Source organism: Cololabis saira, chromosome 6, assembly GCF_033807715.1.
Source record: "Cololabis saira isolate AMF1-May2022 chromosome 6, fColSai1.1, whole genome shotgun sequence".
Classification (NCBI taxonomy): Eukaryota; Metazoa; Chordata; class Actinopteri; order Beloniformes; family Belonidae; genus Cololabis; species Cololabis saira.
In genome coordinates this window covers 40,228,798-40,256,706 of record NC_084592.1, presented here as the reverse complement: position 1 = coordinate 40,256,706, position 27,909 = coordinate 40,228,798, and the positions used below count along the sequence as shown (strand labels likewise).

The 27,909-nt window shown below is 44.3% G+C and overlaps 1 protein-coding gene across 1 annotated transcript in view; it reads right to left on the bottom strand.

The window, feature by feature from the left end:
• Window positions 1–21,714, bottom strand: part of raph1a (Ras association (RalGDS/AF-6) and pleckstrin homology domains 1a) — a 103,298-nt gene extending 81,584 nt beyond the window's left edge. Inside the window, 1 exon segment of the mRNA XM_061724111.1 lies at window positions 21,577–21,714. The gene's annotated coding sequence lies outside the window, so the exon portion shown is untranslated.
• Between the last annotated feature and the right edge of the window lie 6,195 nt (window positions 21,715–27,909).

Below are 27,909 nucleotides of genomic sequence, written 5' to 3'. Positions count from 1 at the left end.
TTCACAAAATAATCGTAATCGTAATCGAAAATCGGATTTTGAGAGAAAAAAATCGAGATTTTATTTTTGGGCAAAATCGAACAGCCCTATGTTGATGTTCGGTTGCACGTAAACCGCTCTAGTTGCTCTGCACATGCTCCTCAGGTCCCCTCACAAGCTTGGATACAGAAATAAAATGAAGTTACCTGGATCCGGGAGGAAAAGCTGGTTGATTGGTGCAGAGATGTGAAGAAGTCCACTCCACACAGAACCAACCCGCCGCCAGCTAAACTGTTTTGATCCGTGTCACATACCAGGTCAACCAGGAAAAAAAGCCCAACACTAATAAGCTGAAAAAGGGGACTGTAGTCTCTGAGCTGGGATGGGGATGGGGACAGCGGTCCAGTTAAATGCCGAAGCAGAGCTCGACATAACCGCACATGGACCCTGCAGGAGACGGAGGCGTGCTGCTGAGCTGCAGACTGGTCTGCCTGGAAACCAGTGAACACGCAACCGTCCCAACGCAGGCCTGATTCAACGAGCAGTCAGGTCAGATTACTGACTGCTGAATGGACACACACACACACGTACATCCACACACACACCCTGGGGTTAAATTTGCACAGTGATTTTTTTTGGGTGGGTTTTTAATTCAAATAGGACACAAGCCGCAGCGCTGCAGGGCAGACACAATCAGATTAAAACAAGACTATGATTGAGTAAAACTGACCTTTACTTATAAATGAATGAAAAATGAGAGATAAACCTCTCAGGAAGTAGGTGAACACCCACTCTGAGGGACGCTTCCTCCACATCCAACATGACTGCTGATGCATCACAAACATGAGCACAAGTACGTACTACTGCACGTTTCTCTGATCGTCTTCCTGCTTTGGCTTTATAACGGGTGTTACTGGCGTAATCTGTTTTGATTTATCATCCCCTGTTTTTGTTTAGTTTTCCCCAAGTTTAAACCGAATACATTTGGATTGGGGCTGGGCGATATGGACCAAAAGTCATATCTCGATATTTTCTAGCTAAATGGCGATACTCGATATATATCTCGATATTTTTTCTGTGCCTTGATTGGGGTTTCCCCCAAAGCATTATAGCATAGCATCTCTGTTAGCTTCATTTTTTTCTGAGGCAAACCCTTAAAAAAACAGTCAGTTTTAATACAAAGCCTCGTGCCAAATGTCACACAGGTTCCTTTGTTAACAGAGGTCTGCACAATATCAAAATGTATAAAACAAATGAAATAAAAATAAACTGCCTGCATATATAGAATAAAAATGCTTCTTGAATAAAATAAAACAAATATCCCTTTCCTGCATAACAATTAAATTAAAATACACTGTGCAATTAATACAATGTAGACAGTAACAGGCAGACTTTTCCACTGAGGTTGACAGTTGTGCAAATAACAAAACATTTGTGCAAATCTCAAATAAAACATTCAAGTCAATTTGTCACAAAATAAGCTATATCAAAATCATAAAAAAAAAAAAATGTAAAAAAAAAAAAAAAAAAAATCTTTTTTTTAAATCGATATAAACGATATTGTCTCGTACCATATCGTGTTTGAAAATATATCGATATATATTAAAATCTCGATATATCGCCCAGCCCTAATTTGGATTGTTGGTCAAGTAATGTAAGACATTATGAAGCATTCATGGAGTTTCTGGATCTTTCCTCCACAGACCAGGACTTGTGTTCAGATCACTGTAAGCATGCGATGATCCACACACACACAGACACACACACACACACACACACACACACACACACACACACACACACACACACACACACACACACACACACACACACACACACACACACACACACACACACACACACACACACACACACACACACGTATTGCATTGCTGCAGTGGAGTCGGCTGCACTGCAGAGCTGTCAGGAAGAGTTGCGGCGCTCTGCCATGCTGCTCCGACAGAGCGAACAAACTCGACACAAGGTCACCGAGTTAGTGGGTTACGCTGCTACAACCGGGGCAAAGAGGAGGAAGACGAGCAGTATGACTAAGGCAGCCCGCGGACTCCACTCATCACTGTGAATCAACCAACCACAAAGCTTTTATTTTGAAAAGAAATGCAATCTTCTCCTTTAGTGACTCCCAGAAAAACGTGTCTGGTGGTTCTACACAGGTTCTGCGCTCATCCGTCTGAGACTGGTGAGGTGAAAAAAAGTCCTTAGCAACACATGGACAACACGTCTCGGTACTTTTTCCTTGGTCTCTGCCCCTTTTTGGCTGAAAACAAGCCACCAAATTTTAATGGTTTTAAGGTGTTTCCTCATTTAATGGCGTTAAATAAAAACACAGTGTGGATTTATAGTTATTTGGATCCTAAATGATGTGGCAAGTCAGACAAATAATTATGTAATGTCATTTCTGAGCAACAATCGCCAAAGCTGCATAGAAAAATCTGAATTTATTGTGATGGTCAAAGAAGATGAACGATGCCACCGAATGCCCCAAGATGCCATATTCTATTATCTATAATTACTATATTTAACATCCAGATACATTTCAGAGAGTTTGATTCTAATAAAGCATCAACAGTAAAAGTGAAGATTTAAAATGGTAAAATCAAAAACAAAAGAAAAAAAATCAATTTTTTTTCCCATTTGTCCAGCTTTTGTTAAAAAGACCAATAAATGCACACTTCACAGATGAAGTTATTCAAGTAAGTCTTAAAGTCTATTAACTAGGGGTGTAACGATACACTAATCTCACGATACGGTACAATACACGATATTGAGGTCATGATAACGATACGATATTATAGCAGTATTTTTTAACAATCTTGATAGAGGAATATATGACTGGAAAAAATTGTCTTTTATTTGAAAGACACATAATACAAAACAATGCTTTGCGTTTGCCCTATTGTTTCAGTTTGTAATGCTTTATAACTGTTTAAGTTTTAAAGAGAAAGCCAGGCCAACCATTTTCCACAAACTGAATTAAAAGTAAATGTCAGGTTTGCATTATCCATCTTCAGTTTCATACAAGTACAAATATTTTGCCAAAAACTGAATAGTTTCTCTCATGTATGATTTGACTAAAATTGAATAAATAAATACAAGTAAATAAATACATACAATTTTACATCATAAAAAAGATTGGTTCATGCTCAATTTATAAGTGTAAGAGGAGATTTATTTTTGTTAAGAAGGTTATTTTGGTAATTCAGGGTTCATTATTTTATAAATATATTCTTTATATTCTGTAAATCAGGGACTATAATTACACTAGTCAGTATATCAGTTGTTAGTCTGTTTTAGATTGGGCGGAGTGATACGCCACAGTACGGCACTAGGTGCTGTGTTGATGTTCTGAAATCCTACGCTGTTGAGCGGACATTGAAGTACACGCAAACTCACGCAGAAGTTGTCCCGTGTTTATCCTACTCACGACCCCAAAAAGGTTTAATTTAATAAGGTAAGGCTTAACTCTACACCAGACTTAAATAAGTAAAGGTTCAGAGCTCAAAACAGGACTAGTTTCTTCTGAGCGGAGTAAGATTTTGGTCCCTGCGGTCGCGGTCGGATGCGCGTTTCTAGTCAACACAATAGATTAATATTAATAACCCAATATCGCGATACAGGTTGTCACCTCCACGACACGTATCGTGACGTTTTTGTATCGCGAAATTTCGTGGCACGATATATTGTTACACCCCTACTATTAACTAACTTATACATACATTTGCTCTTAAACTGCAGCAGGTTGGACTCTTCTCTCTCTGCGATATGATACGTTAACTCACCCTCACTAATTGGATTTAACTGAAAAATGATGCCTTCATTGACCTGCAACTGAGCATCTCCAGTTCCTCAGCAGGACCAGAAAATAAGATTAATGTTACATTTCAGAGTTAGGTCATCTCATTTTAGATGGTTAGGAGGATACACTTCTGTTCGGGAGCAAAACGACGCGATTCAAAGCGATTTTGCAGGGCGAGTAGTACCATAGAAATGGACTGGTGCTTATATTTGTGACAAAATAGGCAAGTGGGGTTTTTTTAAACTAAGTAATGTTCCTTTAAGACATCATGTAATCAACTTTTCAAGAGTATTCATCAAACATCCGCAAATAAATCAGAGAGCTGTTTTTCTGTTAGTTTCAACCTCCGAGTCGCTTGTGCAGCCAGCAGATTTGTACAAAGGGGGCGGTTTCCAATCACAAGAATGTTTTTTTCACTCCACGAGTATCCCATCTTTGTTTCAAACATTCACCAAGCTGCTGACATTAAACCGCATTCGAAAAAAAAATAAAAAAGCTCCAAAAACAAACCATTTTTGTTCTTAATACCCTACAGGACTGTCTTTAAAGCAGAAATCTTTTCCTGCCACGCACACACAGACACACAAACTTCTTGCATAACAACCAGAAAAAAAGCAAAAGAAAAACTTTCCACTTTTCTCTGTCCCCAGTTGAAATGTCTCCTGCCAGAAACAACATCTGCAGCAGGAACCAAGAGCAACACTTTTGACAAGTCTGAGGCACAGGAAGGAAAAAAATAAAATAATTAATGACAGTCTGCGACAGTTGTGTTCTTTATGACACCCACAAAATCACAAGTGAGCCCTGCTCGTAGAATAAGAAAAAAACTGTTGATAATCTCACACAGAACTCACTCAGTCAAAGAGCTTATCATGTAATAACAGAGGAGACAGCAAACAAGTGAGTCTGACTCAGCTGAAAGCCCTGAAACCAGCTCCAGTTCTGACAAGAAAGACAAAACCTAGTTTGTTCACAGCTGCTACATCAGTTATTCTCCTATCGCATGAGATTACAGTCCTGCTCGAGGACAATCAACTTGAATGTCTGAAACAGTTTCAGGGTTTTCTCAGTAACCTCAACTATGTACAAGAGGATACCGAGTAGACCACTTCAATCCACTGCAATTTAGCCAAGGGGCAACAGCTGGCTTTCAAAGTAGAAGCATTTGTAGAAGCAGAGTTGCATTTTGTTGAAAGACCACCAGAAGCTGCCTCCAAAATCAAGTCAAGATCTTTTTATGTCCATGTTAAAATGTCCAACTTTGCATAAGATAAACACATTTGCAGCCAAAAGACAGTGTTGGTGTCCGTAGCTAGATTCCACATCCATGACATGTACAGAGGGTTGGCCAGGAACCATCCAGGTAGTTGGCCAGGAACCATCCAGGTAGTTGGCCAGGAACGATCCGGGTAGTTGGCCAGGAACGATCCGGGTAGTTGGCCAGGAACGGTCCGGGTAGTTGGCCAGGAACGGTCCGGGTAGTTGGCCAGGAACGGTCCGGGCGTTCTCCAGGAACGATCCGGCAATGGCCGGGAACGATCCGGGCGTTGGCCAGGAACGATCCGGAACGATCCGGGCGGTTGTCCGAGAACGATCCGGGCGTTGGCCAGGAACGATCCGGGCGTTGGCCAGGAACGATCCGGGCGTTGGCCAGGAACGATCCGGGCGTTGGCCAGGAACGATCCGGGCGTTGGCCAGGAACGATCCGAGCGTTGGCCAGGAATGATCCGGGCGTTGGCCAGGAATGATCCGGGCGTAGCAGGCTGCGAGGCTTAATTCAGGGGTGAGGGTCCTGGCGAAAACGAGATCTGAAACGATACTGACCAGAGCTCCAAATGAGCTCCACTGGGAATCTTGAGAGCTGTCCTCATTGCAGCTCCGGCAGACCTTATTTCACATGTCATTTTGGTAGTGATCGCTGAGATGAGGACGGATCCATTCAGATTCAACATAGGTTAGCATGAGCTAGGCCAGGCTAAAACACTTTATACAGTCTTTGAAATTTACTTCTTGCTCCATGAGGCATCTGATCATTCTGGACACATCTGTGATGGCTGTGGACACTCACAAGACAAGAGCAACCACGAGAGGTGTAAATCATGGCCACTTGCAGGTCCAAAAAAGCCTCAGGAAAAGTCCCAAAAACAAAAACAACTCCTGGTGTTCCTCTGCTAAATATATCTGCCACACATTTGAAGGAAATCCCATCAGGCCTCAGTTACAAGATGAGCCCAACAGGAAGTTACACTTGGTAACAGTGTTGAAGCTGTTTATTTTAAAATAAAACAGCCAGATCAAACTCCAGGTAGTACTTAATTGACACACCCAGTGGAATGACGAAAAATCATTGGGTCAGAGATTTCAACCGCAGATAATGACAGGTTGAACCGCTGAAAAACAAAAGGTGCTCCGATGACAACACTGATCAGCCAAAACACTACAGCAGGATGGTAACTGGACCCTGCGAAAACAGCTCAAGGAACATAAGAATTTGAGGTCTTCAACTATGGTTCCTAGCTCCCAGTATTCTTCTGCGATGGGCTCTGCTGGATTCTGTAAGATCAAAGCACAATCCATAAAGACCCCTCCCCACAGCCCACAGGGCCCAACGGATCAATTGCAAACACCGTGGAACCTGACACCCAAGGACACCCCTCAGGTGTTCTTTGTTCATGACCTGCCTGGTCAGAGCTGTGGAAGCTCAACTCAGTATCAGACAGATGGTCATTACGTTATGGCTTATTGGTGTAGACACGTCTTCACAGGTTTAATGTGGAAGGTAAAAACAGGAGTTTTAGGAGCAGAGGGTCAATAATCTAAATATGGGATACCACACAAATGACTAAATGCAACCTGTAAATCCAGGCAGCCAAAATGCTTCTGGTGTGATGTGACGCCCTGAGCAGGACGGAACCAAGCTGAGGCGCTGACAGGATGCTGCAGAGGACACAAAAAGAAAGCAACTAAGTCAACTATATCGTAGTTTCTTGGTTTATTTTTCTTGCTTGCCACGCGACAGAATAGAGGGACGAACTAAGGCACACTGACGTCTAATCGCTCTTGAAAGAGGATGCTGGGAGTCCCCTTGTCAGGTGGATAGTCAGACCTTAGGAGGGTGGTTTGACCATGGAGTGTCTGTCTCGTAATGCCAGGTTGCAATCAAAAGGTTTTACTTTGCTCGTTCAGAGGGCATACAGACCACAACTTTTCTTTCGTTTACGATGCAACATTTGCAAGAAAACCATTTACTCTTCCAAGTGCATCAGTTTCTCTGTCCTCTCTCACACAGAAAAGGGAAACCGTAAAGCAAATATTCGACCAACGAGTTTCACGTGTTTATATGTGGCCCTGTGATGGACTGGTGACCTGTCCAGGGTGTAACCCCTGCCTCTCACCTGAAATTAGCTGGGATAGGCTCCAGCAGACCCCCGTGACCCCGCAAGGGATAAAGCGGGTATAGATAATGGATGGATGGATGGAGTTTCACGTGATTTCACAAAAGATCCTTCCGAAACTCCACACCCACTAGCGTTGTGGCAGGGAATTGCTTCACGGTACATCCTGATGCATGCACGTTAATGCAAAAAAACGTTCGTTTTTTGCATCAATTGAACGGAGAAGCACCAAGCAGGCGTAAGTTTGACTGAAATCAAACTAGACTGAACCCTTCATAGTTGGACTAAAAAAATCCGATGACACAGTTGAAGTAGAAATAATCCCTGCTTGTAAAAGTTCAAGATTAATCAATATTTTTTCTTTTTCTTACAAAGCAAGTGCTATCGCTGCTGCCCCCCAGTGCATATATGCACATTTGAACGAAGAAAGGAATCAATATAAAACATCCTTGAGCTAAAGTCGTAGATCTGTTGAGCTGACAGATGTCCAACAAGCATTGGCTCTGATCTGTTGAGGCTACTGGGAAATTGTGGAAATAATGTCTCACCGCTATTCCTTAAGTCGAGCCAGTCAACACAGGAAGGACGACTGTTCGTTTTAACTTCTGAACAGGATGTCTTTTCTAAGCAGAGGTGAGGAGTTGCGGACAGACTGTTCCCTGCTGAAAGACACCCACACAGAAGTCGCTGAAGTAAGAGAGAATATTACTTTTTTTTATTCTTTCCATCACCACAATTTTCCAAATTAGAGGAGTTGTACTGGCTACTTCCCAGACTCTTACACAGTTTACTGTGTAGTAAACTCTCATAATTAAGTCTCTTCTGCTCATTTATCACCATCTCTCGGCTGGTTGAAGATAACCCTGCGAGTGCCATTGGTCTGACCTACGACCCCAGACGAGCCCCTCCGCTTAAGTCTTCATCAGCAGCATTTTTCACTGAGAGAGAGAGAGAGACAAACGTCTGCAGGCAGACAGAGAACTTGCATACTTTCCGTCTCCACTGGAGAGCTGTTTGGACGTGGATGGTAGCTGCGGTTTGGTCTGGACCCGGTTCACGTGTGCGTGTGTTTTCACATGTGGAAGGACCAGCACAGAAAAACAGTCACTGTTCCAGGCGTTCTCAAAAGCCATAATAACACGACAGACGCACACAGGTTCAGTTCCCGCTCTTTCCAATGGTGTATGACCGACGGAAAACACACGACTCCTTGTGTCAACTGTTACTTCAAAACCGAGCCGACAGGCCAACCGTCGAAACCCCAAACACACTCTTTACTTTGTTCGGCCCTCGCACACCCTTTACAGCATCGTCATCGCCTTCATACGTCGGTGGCACAGACGTTAACGCCTGCAAGGCAGAGCTGAGGGTATAATTAGCAATGCCAGTGACCTGTGACTCAGTGAGGAGACTTCAGGACCAACTTTCACTTCATATCACCTTGGAAAATTCACAGGTCACATCTGAGATGATAGATAAAATCATACAAAAGATGGTACATGTGGAAGAACACATGTTATATAAGAAGAGTTTCCAAATATCACCAGATATTGATAACAACATGACTCAGTCTGTATATTTGAAGAGAAACACCAATTTCTTTCAGTTAAAGTTGACAAAAGCATTACTCTTATTGGTTGTTGGGTGATTTTAGTTGAACTTGAACCACAAGTTAAAAGACCTGAATAGTGTTTTGAAGAAACCTTCCTGATTCCCAGCTGCACAGCCTTCTCCTGGATGTCCACGATGGACGAGGGACACAGACACAAGGAGACAAAACAGACAGAGCGATAGGGAGACGGGGGGGGGGGGGGTTCGTATAGGGGATGGAGCTCCGAGGACAAACACAGCAAGGAAAAACAAAAAAAAGAGAGGGAGAAAAATAAGTTGAGAAGAAATAGATTCAATTTTCCAAGGAGGAGGCCTTTTGCAGTAACACGGCACCGGCAACCAGAACGAGTCCACATCTGTCAGGAATTAGAGACAGACACACGGTCCCACTGCTGTGGAAAATTAACCTCTGGTTCGGTCTGGAGATGAAGGTGGACAACGAAGCGGCACGTAGACACGACATGAACGTTGCTCCTCTTACAACAAACAACGGCAGAGAAAACACGAAGCTGCGGTGTTGGTGAATGGACGCTGAACAATTCAGCTCTCAATAAACCCCTTTTCATGGATTTCGCTCTGTCCTGGTTAAATGGGGTGAAAGCTTTACCTGGAAAATCAGAGGCGGGGCATCGGCACAGCAGCAGTTAGTCGACTCAATCATGAAAATTCGTTGACACTGAATTTTCATTGGCGACACTTGAAGCAGTTTATAACATGTCTTTATTCAGCAACCTGGTCATCATTTTCCTAGAAAAAGTCCAAAACGTGTTCATTAGATGTAATATTAGCCCATCAGTCCACGGCGTGGAGGCGGGACATAGTCAAGATCTAGTAGCTCATTGGCTACTGAATGACTCCTTCAACATAAAAAAACTCACTTGTTGTAGTCATAGAGACCCGACAAGCAGAGGTACTGTAAGTTGCCCCCCCCCCAGTCCACCGTAGAGCGACGCATGATTCAACATAGTTGTAACTTTGTCGTTTGGGACTGTGCAGCACTACGTTTTCATGTACGACTTTTCTAAATACTGCGTGATAGCGCAGACACGGGCGTTCTGCTGCTGGCTAGCTGACCAGAAAATAAGGGGAGGAAACTGAAACACAGTTACATCATCTGGATACTTCATCAATGCAACGTGTTTGTCCGTGTGTGGGAAGGAAACACACACACACACACACTCACACACACGCAGAGGCTGAGTCACTGCGTTCAGCTTCCAGTTCCCTGTTTCAACAACAAACAGCAGAAAAACCAGAGAGTGCACACACACTTCAGAAGGAACTGACTCCCGTTAGTTTCCTGGAGACCCACTCAAACCCCAACCACAGCATTCTCAGCCCCGAGATTCATCCCAAAGTGTCACGACTTGCAAGGAAAACCTGCCATGTGACTTCACAAACAAATGACTGCATTCAGTCTGTGTGAAAAGTCCCTTTCTGCTGGAGACGGATACACCTGAAGTTCCACTCCAGCAGTTAGTAGTATAGTAGTCCACCAGAAACGCGTCCGTGCTCGTCAAAACTGGACATTTGGAAATTCTGCACTCCAAACACGCAGTAGATGACACGAACAGTAATAATTTGGGGGTACTTCAGCCCGACACGTGTGAGCCGAAGAGCAATTATCCTGAAGAGGACGAGATAATGACAGACAGTCAGTCTTGTTCAAGCACAAATATCATCATCATCACAAAATCACTTTGCACATTCACATGCGTGCTTGTGCCCGTGGTATCATCTGTATAAAAATCTGCAACAACATCAAGAGTTTGTGATTCATTAGTGGTAAAACTGTCTGGATATATTCAAACAATTTCACAAAACATCCAGATGGTGAACTACTCTGCTTCGGAAGTGTTTCCATCACGCAACGGATCAGTCTGCTTTATTTTCTGTATCCCAACTGGAAAAACTGGGAACTGGTTATAAACCCCCTCGACCCCCCTCGCTGCATAGTACGCGTTGTTTCAAAACCTTCAAGACACTGCAGGCCCATGTCCTCCCTGGTGTTTCTGATGGAAAACCGCCCCTTCTACTAATCTGATCGTGCGTCTTTCTTTCCAACAACTTGAGATTCTCTACCCAGCTTTTTCCCCCTCTTATGAACACTTATCCCCCTTTTTTTTTTTTTTTTAATATGCTCTACATATTTCTCCAACCGTGTAGAAGCTGCGCTGATAACTGCCGTTCGTCACCATCTGTTATGATGAGTAACCACGACAACAGAGAAAGTTGTTTACATCTGGGAGCAACTGCCCGGAGCTTTCCAAAGCCCAAGTAACGCCCAGAATGAGACCCCAGATGACCCCTGAGTAGGGGTGGGCGGTACACCGGTGTCATAGTCATCACCGGTGTGGCACTGTCCCACGACATGGATTTTGCAATACCGTCAATACCGTAATAAATCAATTATAAAATAATAAGCCTAAATAAGGCATTAAAAACGTCAGTGATATGCAAGGTTTGCTGCCGTGTTGTGACAGCAAGAGGTGGAAACACAAGCAACCTGTTTCATCACTTAAAAAACACGCACGCCCGTGAATATGAAGAGGCAACCCGGGCCAAAACGAGCGCAAGTGGGACCAGCAGCTGGTCCCGGTGGTCCCGCTGCTCCCAAGACAGCGGTCCCAAGACTACACAGCTTTCACTGCAGGCATCGTTTATGCTGCTACACCTTACGACAAGAGTAGTAAGAAATGACAGGGCTTAAAGTATTCCGGCACCGTGCCGGATCTCCGGCGTACGGAGTTTTTTTTCTCGGCGTGCGAGTTTGAGTGCTTAAAAAAAAAAAAAAAAAAAAAAAGGTTTGAGAGAAAAAAAAAGGTTGCGTCAACCGAGTTCGTCTACCAATGGAATGAGAGGAAAGCAGCTCTGGCGCTCAACCAAACTAACACTAGCCAATCAGAAGTAGAGCTGGGCGGGTCTTTGACGGCAGCGGAGCGCAGAGCGCTGTTTCAACCTGCTGGAAGAATCACCGACTTCAAGATGGAGAAAAAATTAATGAATGTCGGTTTAAAAGAATCTTTTTGCCCAGAAGAAAAAAAGAGTGACAAAAAAATACCCATAACCATGTTCTTCTCTCGAAAAAACACACCTGTACCGCGGGCTTTAGAAGAAAAAGACGCTGCAGCGCGAGTCGGGATGGAGCGGCTCAGAAGAGCAGAGAAATACGTGCGAGGCGGTGCTGAACTCCGCAATCTGAAGCTTTGTATAATAATTATAAAAAAAAAACGGTTGCTACTATGTGAATATCACTTATCATCACGGGTTCTTTTTGGAACGTAACCCTCTCGAAAAACAAGGGATTACTGTATATGAATACTCATGGCATAAACCTGTCAAGTTTTGGATTTAAAATTAAGGGAAATTTTCCACCACCCGCTGTCCAACCAGCCCAACCGAGGTCCAGTATTACATTTTAAGACAGGTTTACAAAATATTTAAAATATAATAAAAATAAATATTATATATATATATATATATATATATATATATATATATATATAGAGAGAGAGAGAGAGAGAGAGAGAGAGAGAGAGAGAGAGAGAGAGAGAGAGAGAGAGAGAGAGAGAGAGAGAGAGAGAGAGAGAGAGAGAGAGAGAGAGAGAGAGAGAGAGAGAGAGAGAGAGAGAGAGAGAGAGATGTAAGATCTTTAGGTTTTTTGCCAAATAAATATGTTGAGAATGCATAATACTCTCCCATGTCTCAAGGATACTACCATTTACTTATTATATTATAAAAATATTAACCTTATTCACATAAAGGGACAGGACAGGCTACTCCTCCCAAAACGTACCAAAAAATACCGTGATATTATACCGTCACCGTTCAAAAGATGAAAAATACCGTGATATTAATTTTAGGTCATATCGCCCACCCCTACCCCTGAGGAGAAGAAGGGGAGTCACGGAGGAAGTGGGGCTGGAGCAGGACAGAGATCAAGAAGACGAAGGAGCTTTAGTCCGTTTCCTCTCTCGCTGGACACCAACAAGTCAGAGCTACTGGTATATGCCATGAAACAAGTGTAGAAGTCACAGGAGGACAGTTAGGAACCAAGAACTGTGTGTTTCAGGAAAACATGGATGCAGAAACCGGAGACATGAAGAAGCAACGGGACTGAAATGAAAGGAAGGACTGCAGAGCCTGCGGTTCGCTCTGTGAAGGATCGTCTCTGCACCACACTGAACCTGGCTGGGAGTCTTTGCAACTCTTTCGTACTTTAACACGGCTGTAAAATGCAACATTTCATTTATCATTTAAGTAAATAAGACAAGTATGTGAACTTTGAATTAACTGCATCATCCTGCCATAAAAAAATTTTTTTCATCTAAAACAAACAACGTTCCTAAGGTGAAAACCCAAAATTCAATGGCTTCAATAAAGACATAAGGAATTATAACCGTTTGTGCTTCAGCTTAAAAACAGTGTTTTTGCATGTAATTGTGACTTAGTTAGTTAGTTAATTAATATTTAATTATTTCGGTCAATCACAAACAAAAATCAACAAACAAGATAACACAGGTTTTTCCCTGGTGAACATTGTGATTATTTGACCGAAAAGGTCTGGGCTTGAAGCATAAAGCTTATCTTGCCCACCTTTTAACTGAATACAAAGTATACAAAGTGTATACAAAAAAAAACAAAAAAAACAAATGAAGTATCATAAGTCTACACAAAATAATAATAATAGTAATAGTAATAATAATAATAATAATAATAATAACAATAATAATAATAATAATAATAATAACAATGATGATGATGATGATGATGATAATAATAATAGTAATAATAATAATAATAGCAATAATATGATAATAATAATATTAATGATAGCTCTGAAAACAGAAAGTGAAAAGATGGTAAAAAAACCGGCAAAACCAATGTAAGTTGTCATTTTATCTCATGCATGTGTGCATTCTTCTTTGTTTGCTTCTTTGACTTATGTACTATTTGGACTAAAATAACGTATAATTCCATGTTTTCCTATAATTTACAGACGCTGACAACAGAAGTGGCGTCGAGGCCTGGCGTTTTATTAATACTTTAACATAAACTGGGATTTGTGGGTTAAAAGCATTTAATTAGACACTCAGTTACATCTACACTTCATATTTTGACAAGTGACAAAAATCAGAAAACGGCCTGTGTATCTAAGTTGCCATGGTAACAGAGAACTTATCAGTAAACTTTAACCGCAGCTTTGTTGAAGCCTAATTATTCCAAATTACCGCAGGTCACTTTAATCCAGTGTGAATGAGGCCGAAGATGAAGAGCTGAACACATTTTAAGTGCTGATGCAGGAAATCGGTTCGTGCTGCAGGGTCCACGTGCTTTTCCTGCCACTGCAGCTGTGCACACAGCAGCAAACATCACGCACACACAAGATCCGTTACCCATCATGCAACACCTGATTCAGCTACCTTATTTTATATATATATATATATATATATATATATATATATATATATATATATATATATATATATTATATATATATACATCATATACACACACACACACACACACACACACGGTACACCCGCAACATCGTTGCAAGGAGTTTGTATTTTTTTCCTCCAATTTATTCTCAAAGTTTTTGCAACAACCTAATTTACATTTGAAGATCAATAAAATTACCTCCAATCCCATGTAACCACAGGTAAAGAGTAAAATGACCTCCGGTGGTTTTTATTGAGCATGTCGTCTCAATGTTGGACTAAAATGTCCAGTTCATGGAGAAACCGCAAGTAAGAAGCTCCTGGCGTTACTGCAGCGAGAATCCGACTCGCTTCGTCTAAACTGTGATGAAAGTACTAAAGTTCAGGTATATTAGCCTATACATCATATTAGATTGTTATTTTAATTTTATTCCTCATGTCATTTGTTTCAGCTGTGGTTGTGTGAAAGTGCTTCAATAATAAGTTGGTAAAGTATCACAACAGCATAATGACATCATCAGGATTGGAAAAAAAAATAAAAATAAAGAGGCCAAGAAACACGTGTGAGACAACATCTCAGGTGTGAGCACTTCTGTCAGTTGGTCTTAATTTGATTTCTCTTCATTCTTCTATACTGCAACTCTGCATATTTAATATGAGGCAAAAATGTAAAAAAAAAAAAAAAAAAAAAAAGCTGGTCATCCAACAAAGTGAATTGTGGGATTTTTCCGTCATTGCTGTGGCTGCCGTGGCTCCTCCATCCTCGGCTTGTTAGTGAGAAAAGCCCTTGTTCCCTTTCACCTCCTTAACTTCTCAATAAGCTTGCTCGTGTTACATTTAGCAACATAATACTTAATACGTAAATACTTTCTTTTTTGGGGGCGTCTGATGTCGGTATTTAGTTTGAAACTCGACTTAAAGCATCCAAGGAACGCGGCTGAACTCGTTAACGCTCACGTTCGCGGGCTGACGCGTGCGTTCCGTCAACTCCGTGACGTTGTCATCAAACAAAGGGGCCCGACTGCATCCCACCTGCCTCCTCAGCTGTTCCCACCTCTCCTCTCCTACAGGCTCGCGTTTCAGGTCGTCGTTAACGACACTGAACTCCCTGGTCCTGGACGGGATTTAGACTTTACTCCTAAGAAATCAAACACTGCTCCTCCTTTGAAATTCAATCCAGACTCTAATCTTCGTTTTTCATTAGCGCACGTGCAAATGCGGGCGCCCGCCGGCTGAACTTCCCCAGAAGCAGCAGACTCCATCAGAACTCCGTGGTTATCTACGGTTACCAGGCAACCAGCCGAATCGCAGCTTTGGCTGCAAAAAAAAAAGCCTCTTAGACACAAAATCTTTTAAGGTGCTAGAAATTTACGGCCAATACGCTCCATTTTCAAGAGTAATTTCTGTATTTGGGGCAGAGCAAGGTCAAGCAAGGAAAGCTGGCAGACTAAAGCAGCACTGAAGGGGTCTTTGAGGCAGCAAAAAGAGTGTATATCAACTACTAGATGTACTGGGCTGAATAAAGCCTAACAGTCTCAGTAAACATAAGAACCACAATGGCTGTTGAGAGACAGAGAACTTGATAAAAAAAAAAAAAGAGGAGGCCAGGCTCTCTGCAGCAAACAGACTGGATGAGTAGCTTGTAGCATCTGCAGCATCCTCCTACGATCCTGATGCTGTCTGATGTGCAATCGTCGCTGCCGGCGGAGCTCTGACACAGCGAAAACACTGCACTAGAGTGTACTCGGAGGTGGTGCTGCATTACACGCTGCACCGTACCATCTACCTCCGACACAGACGCTTCTCAGGCCAAATTAAAGCAGCTGATGTGCAATTTTGTGAAAACATGGATTTCAGAGGTGTTAAATTAATGAAGGCTCGAGTGCTGCTTCTCGGCGGTCGTGAAAGAACGAACCTGGAAAAACAGTCGAGTGCACCGGCATCTGCTCAAACAGTTTAGCTGCAACAACAAAATGAAAGCCAGAGGCCTCTGCAGCCGACCTGCTCTGCAGCTCCTTCACATCCTCCGCCTGTCTCACCCCCGGGATGAGGAGGAATTTCCTGAGAGAAGGAGAGATGATTTTTCCATCCACTTGGCGGAAGACGGAGACTGACGGCGAGCGACAGGAACGCGACGGCGTCAGATCCTGGCCTCCTCTGACCCCTCGCAGCCATCACTGACAACAGTGACAAACTGCTGCAGAGCAGCTGGTACACATGTAACGCATGCATCGACTCTGGTGTTTACAGGATGAACTGCACAGCTGCCAGAGGAAGCGCGCAAGTCCAATTTGGTCCTCCTGGGGCTTGAAAATGAAGATGCACTAATTCCCACCACAGAAGCGTATCCACGCCAGCAGCTCTGCACAAAACTGCAAAGTCTCCAACAATAGCTGGAAACAGATATCCATTATCCAAACTAATTGTCCACATCAAATAAACGTCTAATTCAATCCAACACTTCAGAGAGATAGAAACATCTTGTTCCAACGTATTGTGCTTGTTCAACTTCACTGAACCCATTACACCCTGGTTTAACGGAGTGTTGGAGTGTACGTTTAGGCGTGGATGCAGGAAAAACACAAGTAATCACACAGCAGCACCTGGAACTGGGAAGTCTGGGTTGTTTCTTTAGAGGATCTAAAAGCTTAGTTCATTCCTGGGTGTTTTGCATCTGCTGAGGTCTGAAGTACAGACGTTCAGGTGAACTGAGTCTGTTAAAGCGTGTTGCCCCTCCTCGGCGCTGAAGCATCGGAGCTGCAGCGCTGGAGTATCGGAGCATCAGAGCTGGCACTGGTCACAGCAGTCTGCAAAGCAGTCAAGCCAGGAAGTGCACTTCGGCTGCATTAACGCAAAACCTACTAATGAGATGTGTCAACTGTTTGCAGGGTTTTATTGATCCCTTAGAATCTTAAAACTATGAGACAACACGAGGTTCAATTTTTTATTTTATTTATTGAGGTGAATGTTTTACTGTCCAAATTGGATCCTTATTTGGAGTTCTCTCCTCTCGTCTTTCAAATCTATGTTTTCTGAACTGATTTGAGCCTTAGAACATAAAACACGAGGAACGCCTGAACAATCAGACCTGTTGAGCCCCATCCCAAAGGATAACCCTGATCTCCAGAGCAGGACAAATCTGGAGGGTGGGGGTTCCCTCACCCGTACTCTGTTAAGCTCTTGGTTTCTGGGGTCAAAAGGGACACGGACCAAAGAGAACCCTGTTTATCCACAAAAGGGTACAGCTCAGTTTGGTACAGTAGTACGGTACAGGTTGGGGTGCTAAGCTCAGATCAGGCTTACGTTTCCATAGCGAGGAGTGATGGATGCAAGGCTGTATCCATCCATGCTACGTACCAGCGCCACAAGAAGAAGCTGAGCTTTGTTCGATAAAACACATAAAAACAGGTGCATGTTGCGTTCTTCTCCACAACAGCTGCTGATTTTGGTACCTAAACAGAACGGTGCCAAAAACTGGTAGAATATGCAACACCTTTACCGGAATAGTTTCAACGACAAACACATAAATAACTGTGCAGCAAACTGTTCGTGTTGTGTTGCAAAGTTCAGTAGAAATGTGTCTTAAAAGCTGGAGATAGATTTCTCAGTCCTGCCTACAAACGTACGCTTGCAGGTCTCGGCAGGGGCTTATCTATGAAAAGGGAAACGTTTTGAGTGAACACAGTGAACCTGACAGCAAATATGAGTAAAAACCTTCATAAAAACACTGTTTGTGATACATAATAACCGATTAATGACAGTTTGATTGATTTCAGTTGGCTCTCCAACACCTTTTACGTCAAAAAGTTGTTCTACTCCTGCAGACATCACCGTGTGCAGGAAAGAGGGTGAAACCAAGGTGGAGTTAAATATCTGCTGATGATGACGTCAGCAACAAACACACCAATTTTACAGCTAAACAACGTTGTCCAAAGCCATCCCTCCGCACGTCTCTTCGTATACGGGTTCACGGACGCGTCTGCACCCCACATCTCAGCTCATCCACTCCCTTCTCCTGGGACCAAACATCTGCTGGAGGAGTTGACTCAGGCTGAAATAATCCGGGCTTTATTCCCTCTTTTTCTGGGTCAATCACTCCATTTCAAGAGAAATTTGGTTCGGTTCCTGGAGCTGGCTGATCTGAGGACACCGTGGCAGAGCCGGCCCGCTGGGCTTAATCCAGTCCCACCCGAACTTTCCAACGCTGCTGAGTTTCTCCCCCTTCAGCAATCACAAAGGGGGAAACATATGCCAAAGGAAACAAAGACGTGGCAAAGGTTTCCTTGATTACACCCCGCACTGCTATAAATCAATTCATATTCAACTAGAAATAAACTTGTGTGCATGAAAAAAGAAATAGTTTTAAACCAAAGTCTTGGCCGGGGAGAATGTGACTGCGAGGTTGGAGGTTTTCGCGATAGCCTCCTCTGAAGCAGAAGGAAGAGACCAGGTCTACCACCTGCATGACCAAGTGCAACAAAAGACCAATATTAAACTCTGATATCCAAATCTTGAATCCATAAATGCATCCAGATGTTGCTGGTGATGAGCAGCTGCTAAAATGCCCTCAAACAACACCGCCAGTGAAAACAGGCAGAGCAGAAGCAAGAATGTTGTTGGACTGTTGGAGACTCCTTAGCAGAACAGAGGAAGGTGCAATGCAGATGCAGACAGCTCACCGGCCCGTCAGATACAGTCTGATCAGCTTTTTGCTGGAGGTGGAGAGCAGAGACTTTCATACTCTAGTTAACCCTCAGCAGAGCGACCCGGGGCAGATCAGTTCAGCCCCACTTCACTGCATGCGAACGCGCTGCGGAGGCTGAGGGCCTCAAGACCGTCGTGGCAATTACACTCGAGTCCCGGCAGGCTCATGGGACACAATCTCCAAGCACCAGTGATGATTAAACAAGATAAACGTTGGTCTTTTGTTGGAAGTCCTGAGCTCAACATCTGCACATCTTCATTCATTACAACCACTGAGCAAGCTGCAGCTGTTCAAACAGCACTTTCTTGGAAACCTCTACTCAACACCCTCTTAAAAGACCGATGTTTATAAACCTTAATGTGCTGGTGTGGATGCTGCACGGCTGGAGAGACGTGTGATGGCGACTCCCACACCTTTTAACACCTGTTGTGATTGGTGACCATGACAACGGGAAAGATGCTTACATGTCCGATCCCTTGATGGACTTTTCCAAAGCCTGAAGACCAGGATGGGTGAAAGAGAAAAGGAGGAGGCGGCTTAAACCGTTCCTTCCATCCAATGCCCCACGGAGATCAATGAAACTGGAGTAAAGATAGAAATGCTGATGAGGAAGTAGCTGGAATATTGATAACAGGAAGCCATCCTGGACCCCAGCAGCTCTTTATAAAGAGCTCAGACACTTGGACCAAATACTCCTCGGTATACAATATAGAAGTGCCATCTTCATTGACTGAAAAGGAATTGATTGGGCGGGTTTTGTGGTCCATTCCCTCATTACATCAAGACAGACAAAGCAGATAAAAGGTTTTCAGCCATATCGGGTATTGAGTTGTTATTAGGTATTTTATCGTTTGACTCGAACTACCCATGTGACGTCCAAGGAGATCTCAATGAAAGTGACGGAAGCCGTTGTAAATATACAAAAGACAGATGGGTAAAACCTTCAGGCGTGATCAAACCAACACGTCGGTAAAATCTTCAAGAAGGAAAGCACCGAAACGACTTCTAAAGGCCTCGAGGACCACAGGAGACAAGAACAGTGGATGATGGCAGAAACTTTGACTTGATGGAGTGTCTGGAAAAAGTAGTACTCCATTGTCAACATCTCTAACCGAGAGACGCCTTTGTGAATGTAAATAACAAGTGTTCACAACAGCTTCAACAGTCCCATTTCTTGGAATCAGATTCTTTAGACAGATGAAACCAAGAGAGACCCGTATTAACTATGGGTTGAGAAGAGCGTGTGGAGGGAAACGGATCGCTGGCGACCTGCAGTGGACCACAACACGTGTCAAACACAGTGGAGGCAGTGTTATGGTATGGGCACAATTTAAATTCTTTTTTAACTTATCTTGCACTTTATATAAGGACCAGCACCTGCGATGAAGCACCTGTAATTACGTTGTTATGAAATATGAACAATGACAATAACGAATCTTGTATGTTGATGGGCCGATTTCCTTGGCAATAATTGATGACACTGCGAATCAGACAGAGCATCGCAGTGCAGATGGACAGTGGCCCTAAACATACTGCGAAGGCTACCCAAGACTTTCTAAAGCACGTGTAACAGTATGCTGGAGGGAGCATCGCTCCATCAAAAGCTGTCAACACCGGCCGATCAGACTGCACCCCCACAGCTAGTCCAGTACAATCAGTTTCAGAGTAAGCACCTTATTCTGTAGCCAGCAGGAAGGAGTTTGCCTGGCTGTTGATGGAGGGATGAGGGCGCGTCGGAAGCTCCACCCTTGAAGCGTTCACGGGATGCTGCTCTGGAGATTTGATTCAGTAACTAATGATTCAGGGAAATCAGATTATTTCGTAGTTTTTTTTTTTAACGTAATGCATAATTCCAAAGGGGGGGGGGGGTACAGGTTCACCTGACAACACACACCGCCTGGGCCTGTGTGACAGGAGGAGAAGGTGGAGAGACCGAGGGACAGACAGATGGTGAGGCCTGCATGTCTAATGTGGTTGCATTTTAAATTAAAATGGGAACGGTGGTGGTGGTGTTGGGATGGGGGGGCAAATCCCTGATCAGTCAAAACAGCATCGCAAATGAAAGCGGCGGTGACGTCACCACCTGAGCGGGAGGCCGGCTCTGATTGGCCCGTTAGGAGTCGGTGCTGCCGCAGCTGCGGGGGGGCGCGCCCTGTGCCTGCGTGTGTGTAATGCTGCGTGGACGCCACGCCTTGCTGGTGTCAGCCGGCTGCAGGCTGGAGCCCCCGGCCGACCTGCGCATCCAAAAATCACACACAGGCATGGTGCGTGTGTGTGTGTGTGTGTGTCTGCAGCCGCCAGTGAAAGGCGTTAAACCTCAAAAACCTTAAATCGACGCAGAACCTACGGCGTATGGTACGCGGCGACGCACACCGCGTACGCCGTAGCCTCTGCGTCGGTGTAACGCGGAACCATAAATCAGCCTTTAAACCAGCTGAGGTGAACAGGAGCCTTTTCTCCGGGAGGCTTTCCTGTCACCCTCCCCTCCCTCCTCCTCCCTCCGGCCTCTGCATACAGGGACTAACGGGATTAATTAGCCCTCACTGATGCTAATTAACTGCATCCCCTCTCTCCGTCAACGGCGTGATAAAATAAGAGCAGGCTCGTAAGGAAAAGGGTCTGTCTTACTGTTGTGGGGAGAAAACCGCGGTGGAGTCCACGGTGCTGACGCTCGCAGTCCCGCCGGGGCTTCGGCCGGTTTCGACCCGGTTTTTTCTACCGAGGGCGCTTTTCCCAGATAAATCCCAGATCGTGCCGATTCCCCCAGCCGCCTGCTCCACTCTGAATCCCGAGCAGGCTCCGGGAGTCAGGCTGGAGGCAGGAGGGGGGAGACTTCCGGGGAGGACCTTCACAATGAAGCCCCTCCAAACACACATGAACACACATCTCCCATCAGTGGGGAACCTTCAGGGCCTTCTACGCCTTCAGAGAAGGCTTAAAAAATAAGAAATAATAATAAATGTAATAATAATATAATAATATTATTATTAATAATTTCAGGAAGTTTCACTACTGCTCTTCTGAGGTTAAGGTCAATCTGTTTAGTAGGAGCCACTCTGGTGACATTTGAAAAAAATAAAATAATGCGTGGCCACGCATTAATAACTCGTGGCCACGCATTAATAACTCGTGGCCACGCATTAATAACTCGTGGCCACGCATTAATATCTCGTGGCCACACATTAATAACTCGTGGCCACGCATTAATATCTCGTGGCCACGCATTATTTTACTCGTGGATGGCATTATAACCTACTGTCTGGACTTCGTGGATGCAACTTCCTTGGTGGGATGGTTATTCATCATTAATAACGGTAATTATAGTCTATTTATATAAAAGAGCAAGAGTATTGTCATGGCGAGTGTAGTAATAACATGTGACATTTGAAAAAAATAAAATAATGCGTGGCCACGCATTAATTATCTCGTGGCCACGCATTGATTATCTCGTGGCCACGAGTTATTAATGCGTGGCCACGCGTTATTTTATTTTTTTCAAATGTCACCAGAGGGGTTCCGTAGAGTATACTGCACCCCTGTATATACAGCCCCCTTATGGGTGAAATGCAATTTGTTAGCTTGATGTGTATTTATATTATCATGTATTTTTTGTGTTTGTTGTATTGTATTTTTTCCTTTACCCTCTTTCCCTGCTGACTACGGTCGATAATAAAGATGATTGAATAATAATAAAGTATTCAATTAAAAAAAAAAATGTTTTATTTCTATATCATTTAATTTAATACAATATATTTAACAGATTTTCTCTCATCTATGTTCTAAAATTAAGTTTACTGTCAAGTTCATGTCCTTTTTTTTTTTTTTTTTAACCTTGTCTGCACACATATTAATGATTGATACCATGTAGGTAAAAACCAACGGCATATATATGTGCATTATTGCTATATTTAATATATATACATATATACGCCTACATACGCATACACATACATAAAAAACACAAACAAAACACAAAACCAACAAAACCAACACGGAGCCGACCAAAACACAGGCAGCAATCAACCCAAATCACAGTCTGAGCTAAGCTACCACTAACTAACCCCGCCACCCGCAAGACCAGGGGCCGACCAGGAAGGACCCGGAACCCAGGCCACCAGCAACCCCACAGAGGGGAGAGGTAGGAAGGAGGCAACCCACCGCCATGTATTTAATAAGTGTTGAATGTGCAGTGTCTACAGTGCTGTTAAAACCGTGAGGCGGGGAGTGCCGGGCCACGCGGGACAATGCCCCCCACGACCCGGACCCCCCGCCCCTTCTCCTATGTGAGTATGCATCGTGTAAGGGGGGGAAGGAAGGAGAGGGACGCCAGGAGGCAGGACCAGCAGAGCCGGGCCTGAAAGGACGCCCACGCTACCCCACCGACCATCCAGTTGATGGGGTTCAAGTTCATGTCCTGAAAACCTGTTATCCAATCAGAATCGTCTACCTCCATTAAAGCCTGGATTATGGTTCTGCGCTACACCAACGCAGAGCACACGCCATTGCCGTGACGCCGTCGTGAACTCTTCGGACTTCTCCGTCACTTCATTTCGCCGCGGTGCAATATCCCCCACAAGCGCTAGGGGGGGTGCGTTCTTTTCCTGAATGGTTTATCAGACTTTTCCGGTCACAGTGAATCAAAGAGATAAGGACAACTATTGTGCAAAAAAACAAAACAAAAAAAAAATTATTTCCTCAGATCATGCCGAGCACAGAAACTTCTGACGCTCATTTCTGAGCATTGCAGGAGACCCATCTGCTGCAACGTGCGGGAAATGTCTTTGTGCGTCAAACCGCTGTGGAACAAGTCCAATTAAATATTAAAATCAAATTCAGTCCTGTGGCCTGTTTTTCTATTTCGTATTTTTGATCTGTGCCTAAAATTGAAATATGAAAAACCAGACGTTTTTCAGTTTTTTGTGTTATAATAAAAAACAAATAACAAAATAACCGGTCACTTTTTCATGTTTTGGTTTTTGATTCGCAATTGAAAATGGAAAGAACGAATGATACACGGATTTCTCCCCTCAGCCTGCCAACTCAGAGAAGGAGGGAAGCAACCAAATTCTGCAGTGTCTGTACAGCCGCCCGGATGAGCCGTCCAGTGTGATGTGACTTCTACGAGCCGTTCAGATTCTGCTCCCGTCGTTACGTAACGACGGAAGTGATTTACATAGGTTGGCCTCCGATGTGTGAAACCACGCCCACAACTAACTCCGCCGGCCGGAGCTTCCGACATTTTTTGCTTTGTGCCCTCCCCTGCTACGCGTCATTCAGGCAGCCAATCAGCACAGAGCCTCATTATCATAGCCTCCCCGCCCACTCAGAATTTCGCATAGATAATGAGGTTAGAGAATGGGATGCTGCAGACATGGCTCAGAGGCTGAATTTCTAATTTATTTAGCAAAAACAATCAAAAGCTTGTTTTTAAGACATTCAAGGCCTGTTTAAAATAGGTATTAGATGCCATAATAGGTCCCCTTTAAGTTTACTGTCAAGTTCATGTCCTGAAAACCTGTTATCCAATCAGAATCATCTGTCTTTATTAAGGCCCGGTTAGCTGGCTTATTCATTGGTTAGGACTTCACGAAGCTATATGTTTTGGTGTGGAGAGTGGCGGGCAAATTGACCAATCATGGTTTGATTTCAAGTGGGCGGGAATAAAACCAAAGATCGTAGGCCTTCATGAAGTCCAAACATCACTTGTGCACTTGTTAAACCCTTTCAATTCATGGTACTGTTGCTTTTTTCCGCGATGATTTCCTTTCTCTGTGATTAGGTGAAAGCCAGGGTTAGTGCACATGGGTCGCCACTGTTTCCCATGGACCAGGGGTTACCAACCCTGGTCCTCGGGGCCCCCTGTCCTGCATGTTATAGATGCTACCCTGCTTTCAGCACACCGTGATACAAGGAGCTGTGTTGACAACAGAGCTGTACAGACCTTGATGTGAAGCTGATGACGACTGTTAATTAGAATCAGGTGTGTTGAAGCAGGGAAACATCTGAGGCCACGTTTACACATAGCTGTGTATTTATAAAAACTGATATTTCCCCTTCTACGGTTTGAAAATTACCATCATTTACACAAACCTGCATAAATACGCTGTTAAGGGGTGCTATGAGCCAAACCTACAGGCGGCAGTGTAACGAGAAGCATAAAGTCATGTTAGCCAATCGGAATCCTGGAAAAAACATCAACAAATGACACAAGTGACTACAGTGGCCAAACAAATTGTAAACACAGGTCGCACACATGACACTATTGACATTTCTGTCGCATAATGTGACGTTCTGAAGCCTAAATGTCCGTTTCCCTCTGTTTAGAAGTTAACGTGAAGACAGAATTTTGTGCAAATCTCCACACGCATCATGTCACATGACCAATTGGTTGCTGAATTGACCCATTTTTCTTCTTGAGGGAAGAGATTCAAGCACGGGAGCATGATGATTATGGATGAGGAAAAGATAGCGGCTAGCCATTGGCTCAGCCGACTGTCAATCAATCATATTAGAAATCAATGTAATGCTTCATATAAACTCTCCTGGCATAGTACAAAAAAAATCCACAAATCACCACCCTCAGAGTTGTCATGGATGTCAAATCAAACAATTGAGACCAAAATGTTTATTTGAACCAGACTTTAAATATGTTTATTTCTGCTCTTAATTTGGACATTTTAACATGCAAGTCAATGGAGATTGATTAACTTTTGCAGTCAGCCTCTAGCGGCCAGTCGACGAACTGCAACGGATCTTAGTTCAGTTTGGGCCTCTTCCGGAAGTTAGATGGCTGGCGTTTGCTTTTTCCTTGTTCTGCACACTGCTATGCTACCAATGCTTCCAATGGGTGGATCACTGAGGATAACTAATGAGGACGTGATAATTGCTTGTCGTTGGCTAAACTGACTGACAATCATACAGCTACACCTAAGATATTATAGATAGATGTACATTCACTTGACATGGTTTGTGAGAAAGTGAGCAACCCCTCCCCTTCTCACCTGACTTGTTTTTAATGTGTGTGGCAGAGTGGAGGATTGGGCGTGGTCTGCGAGGGAGCAGCACACAGGTGTGCCTGGTTCTGCTAATTGGAGCCCACCTGTGTCCAATCAACCTCTCCACCCGTCCTGGGTATATAAACAGCAGCTGCATACCGGAAGAGGAGGCTGCTGATTTGGGATAGCTTGTTGCGAGGCTATGCCCCTTTGTGCCATTTTTAGACTACAGATTTTGCCTTCACCTGTATGTCTTTGTGTTTTTTTACAATAACAAGCCTTATTTTTTGACATTCTACGCTCTGCAAGGTTCTTTTTACACCTCATCACCCAGCTCCAGTTTTGCCTTGTCCCCTTGTACGTGGGGAGGCCGCTCTGGTTCCTCACATTTGGTGGCAGTGGTGGGATCTTTGGCGCCACGTGAAAACTGGAGAGAAGAGGTGGGAAGCGACGCCGTGGGTTTGGCGGAGTCTGGGAGACCCGGTGACCAGCAGGAGTCTGGGAGACCCGGTGACCAGCAGGAGTCTGGGAGACCCGGTGACCAGCAGGAGTCTGGGAGACCCGGTGACCAGCAGGAGTCTGGGAGACCCGGTGACCAGCAGGAGTCTGGGAGACCCGGTGACCAGCAGGAGTCTGGGAGACCCGGTGACCAGGAGGAGGTCTGTAACCGGCAGGATGCGTCCTCGGATACCGGCAGGATGCGTCCTCGGATACCGGCAGGATGCGTCCTCGGATACCGGGAGGAAGAGTCCTCGGATACCGGGAGGAAGAGTCCTCGGATACCGGGAGGAAGCGTCCTCGGATACCGGGAGGAAGCGTCCTCGGATACCGGGAGGAAGCGTCCTCGGATACCGGCAGGATGCGTCCGCGGATACCGGGAGGAGGCGTCTTCGGATACCTGGAGGAGGCGTCCTCGGATACCGGGAGGAGGCGTCCTCGGATACCGGGAGGAGGCGTCCTCGGCAACTGGGAGGAAGCGTCCTCGGCAACTGGGAGGAAGCGGCCGGCAACCGGAGGAAATGGCCGTTTTCCTGTCTCGCAACGGGGTTGGCGAGACTCCAGAGGGGGAGGGAAGTGTGAGAAAGTGAGCAACCCCTCCCCTTCTCACCTGACTTGTTTTTAATGTGTGTGGCAGAGTGGAGGATTGGGCGTGGTCTGCGAGGGAGCAGCACACAGGTGTGCCTGGTTCTGCTAATTGGAGCCCACCTGTGTCCAATCAACCTCTCCACCCTGCCTGGGTATATAAACAGCAGCTGCATACCGGAGGAGGAAGAGGAGGCTGCACAAGAGGAGCGCCGCTGATTTGGGATAGCTTGTTGCGAGGCTATGCCCCTTTGTGCCATTTTTAGACTACAGATTTTGCCTTCACCTGTATGTCTTTGTGTTTTTTTACAATAACAAGCCTTATTTTTTGGCATTCTACGCTCTGCAAGGTTCTTTTTACACCTCATCACCCAGCTCCAGTTTTGCCTTGTCCCCTTGTACGTGGGGAGGCCGCTCTGGTTCCTCACATGGTTCAACTGCAATTCATTGGCATCTATTCAGTTAAATTGTTGGGCTTTGAGGAACAGCAGGTAGCAATAAAACTGAGAATAGGATATTAACATTAATGTGAGTATGATTATTTTTCTTTCCACTGATGGTCAATTTTACATTATGTTCTCAATTATAGCACTTTTCCACTAGCACCTACTCAGCCCGACTCGGCTCGTCACGCCTCTACCCGCCTCTACCCGTTTTGTCCCCGTTTGTTTTTCCACAGCCAGGTGAGAAGTGGGCAGGTTGGGGTGAAGCTGCTGTGACGTAATAATAATAAACTTTATTTGTATAGCACCTTTCATACACAAAATGCAACGCAAGGTGCTTCACATAAAAAGAAATTTAAGGCATAAAACATAACATAGAAATAGAGGGCATAAAACAAAAATCAAAGCAGCATAGTGGAAGCAAAAACAATAGCAGTAAA